Source organism: Panthera leo, chromosome C2, assembly GCF_018350215.1.
Source record: "Panthera leo isolate Ple1 chromosome C2, P.leo_Ple1_pat1.1, whole genome shotgun sequence".
NCBI classification, from domain to species: Eukaryota; Metazoa; Chordata; class Mammalia; order Carnivora; family Felidae; genus Panthera; species Panthera leo.
This window is the reverse complement of record NC_056687.1, coordinates 113396236-113400047: the sequence shown is the minus strand read 5'-3', so window position 1 is coordinate 113400047 and position 3812 is coordinate 113396236.

Sequence of the window (3812 nt, the reverse complement as noted above, 5' to 3'; positions counted from 1 at the left end):
GGAACAGGTCTGCCTGGGACCGGGGCTTGATGTGACCCATTGCAAAACAATTTTGTTGACCTCTTTTACTTTAAAATCCATGTGAAAGATTTCTTTTCACTCCAAGTTGTTGATGTTGGTTTTAACAATTTTTATTTTTAACTTCCTAAAGCTTCAAGCAAAATTCATCCCCTTAAAAAATTGTGTTTCTCCTGAGGCTGTGCGTAACTCCTCCATGGCATCTTATTTCTCTTGGGGGAGCATGCTTGTGTGTACACATCATCCTAAGAAACAGAGTGAGCTACGTTAGAGGCTCGTTTCCTTTAAACTTCTATAAACTTTCTGTCCAGTCTGTAGTAAAGCGCCATGCTTAAGAATTACTATAGTGACTGAAGGAGTAGGTTCCAGGAAATTTGTACCCAGAAGACGCATGTGGAAAGATCCTGAGAAGCACAACTCCGAGTTATAAAATGTTGAAGAGAGTTACGATACCAAAAAGCTAAGTAAATACCGTACAGAGTAACGTAATGACAAACATGCTGGAAGAAAAGCCTCTGAAAGCCTTGAGGGAGGCAAAAATGGTAGCCCAGTAAGTGCTGCCTGTGAATGAGTAGGTGGATGAATGAATGGGTTTTGTTAAGGCAGTGGCTCTCGACTGTGGGGGTTTTATTCTCTAGGGGACGTTGGTGAGGAGATACTTTTGATTACACAACTGGGAGGCAGGGTGTGTTGCTCCCGGCAGCCGTGAGCAGAGCCAGAGATGCTGCAGATTAACCCACAGTGTCCAAGGCAAGCTTCCACCACAACAGAGAATCTGGTCCAAAATGTCAGTAGGGCCGGTGTTGAGAACTCTGGGTTACAGTTAGGAGAGTGGGACAAGGGTGCTGGGAAATGCGAAGAAAAAGACTGAGCGACAGACTAGTCAGGAGACACGCTCGGGGACATCTGCTCGTGCAGAGTGACTCAGAATGGAGCCTCACAACCACAGCCTCCAGCTGGGACCTGGGAGGGGAAGTGCCTTAGCTCAGCCAGCCCCTTGGGGTGGGGGAGGACAGCCCTTTTCTAACCGAGCCTGAAAGGGATTTGCTGTCAGCGAGGCCTGGTGTGCTCTCAGAGCATCCCCTTTGCCTCTTTGAGATGTTTTCTGTGTTTACATTTAAAATTACCTTCACAGAGGAAGCCTTTCATTCCAATAATGAAATAAAGGCTAAATTGGAGGTGACAAACATTTTCATGGGAAAGACTGTCAAATGTAACAAGCCAACGAAGAAATTGCCCTTATTAAATCCTTTTTCTTTTTGAATAGGAAAAAATGTCACAGAACTTTGCTTACTGTTGGTAGTGGCCCACCCCGGAGGACAGAAGGGGGTACAGAAAGGCTTCAGTGTTTCCCATGGAAGTTCCTGTTTCCTTGGAATGTGTGCTAAAGCGAAGCTTTGAAATACATAACCTAAGGAGGTGGGGGGGTGGGGGTGCCCGTGGGCGGGGAGATTGATTTTGGGGAGGTTTCCCCCTCCTCCTCCCTGAAGTATTTGCATTAATTAGTTGGATGGTAAGAAGTGATAACATTCCATACCACTGGAGTCCAGAAATGTTTTCCAATAATTACAATGTATTTTAATCATCTGGGCCTCTACCTTTCCTTAGGCTGACTGAGGCGGGGGAAGTAGCTTTAGAGTCTGCACTGAGAGCCAAGCAAATCCGCACTTGTAAGTCAATCCTATTCTTGGAATTTTCCTGCTTCAGAATAACACTTCCATTTAGTCCCTTGAAAGCTCTTTTTGAAGGGGTTTCTGTGTGTTTGGTAACGTGAAGGATAAAAGTTGTGAAGATGTGTAACACAATTTCTACATTCAGGGAGCTTAGAACAGAAGACACACAAAAATGTTAAACATGGCAAATCCTGATACAAGAAGCCTCACAAGAGGGCCCCCGGAGCAGAGAAGGATGGGATATTGGATTTAAGCCCTTGAAGATAGAATTTTCAATACATGGGTGTGAGGGGGGGTGGCACAGAAGGAACAGCATTTTAGAGATCAGAAAGCACAGAGGCACAGGGTCTTTGTGGCTAATTCCTGTAGGGGAAGGGGTCCAGAGCATAGCATATGGAGGAGGGGCAGGGGACAAGGGATGATACAGTGGGAAATAGGCTGGAAAAGTGGGTTGGGGAAAGATGATTGAGGGCATTAAGAGCTGAGGAATTGGGCTGTGTTCTATGGATGATAGCCACGGAAGGTTTTTGTGTGGGTGAGCAGTGAGATCAGATCTGGATTTTAAGAAGTGAGTCTGGCTGTATTCCCACCAACAGTGCAAAAGTATTTCTCTTTCTCCACAAACTGACGCAGCCACTGTGGAAAACAAAAGTAGAACTACCAGGGCACCTGGGTGGCTCAGTCAGTTAAATGACCAACTTTGGCACAGGTCATGATCTTACTGTTGGTGAACTCACCAAAGCCCGCATCGGTTCTGTGCTGACAGCTCAGAGCCTGGAGACTGTTTCAGATTCTGTGTCTCCCTCTCTCTCTGCCCCTCTCCCGCTCATGCTCTGTCTCTTTCTCTCTCTCAAAAATAAACATTAAAAAAAAAGTAGAACTACCCTACAACCTAGCAATTTCACTACTAGGTATTTATCCAAAGGATACAAAAATTCTGATTCGAAGGGGCACGTGGACCCCAATATCTGTAGTAGCACTATTAACAATAGCCAAATTATGGAAATTATCGACTGATGACTGGATAAAGAGGATATGGTGACTGGATAAAGAGGACTGGATATATACTGATGTGTGTATGTGTGTGTGTGTATGTGTATATATATATATATATATACACATACACACACACAATGGAATATTGCTCAGCGATCAAAAAGAATGAAATCTTGCCATTTACAACAACATGGATGGAACTAGAGTGTAGTCTGCTAAGTGAAATAAGTCAGAGAAAGACCAATATGATTTCACTCATGTGGAATTTAAGAAATAAAACAGATGAACATAGGGGAAGGGAAGGAAAAATAAGAAAAACAGAGGGGAGGCAAACCATAAGAGACTCTTAAATACAGAGAGCAAGCTGAGGGTTGCTGGAGGGAAGATAGGTGGGGAGATGGGTTAAATGGGCGATGGGCATTACAAGAGGGCACCAGTTGGGATGAGCACTGGGTGTTCTATGTAAGAGATGAATCACTAAATTCTACTCCTAAAACCAATATTACACTGTACGTTAACTAACTTGAATTTAGATAAATTTTTTAAAAAAGGGATTCTGGCTGTAGTGAGGATACGGGGTGGGAATGGAGGGGAGGCTGGGAAGGGGAAAGAAATATCCAGAGGCTCTAACAAAAACATTATTCTGGCATTTTCTTAGCATCTCTTTAGACTTCTTTGACCTTGGAAATATATACTGTAATTTATTCAATTAAAAAAACCAGTGTGAGCTTTTGTGGTTACAGTCCCTTTGTATTCGAGTTTTCTTTTACTTTAGGGTTCCGTATGACACTGAAACTAGACTCCCTCAGAATTCTCCTCCTTTAAATCTAAAGTTTCATGTTTACAATACAGCTTTTAACCCTTGGGTATCATTTACATTCCTCTCGGTATCTATTTTCTGCTCATTGCCTAAGGAGCCTCCCTTCTTGCCCTGAGAGCATGAAATTCACTGTAATTAAAGTGCCTGGTGGTTTAGTGTGATTGTTCTTTCTTGTTTTTCTGAGACGTCATCCTTGCCCTCTGTGGCCCAGCCCAGGGTATAATCTTAATTAACATCTACAGTCCATGTCATGTGAGTACTGATTTCAGGAAGGACACTGAGCCTAGACCTTCACTTGGGGGGTT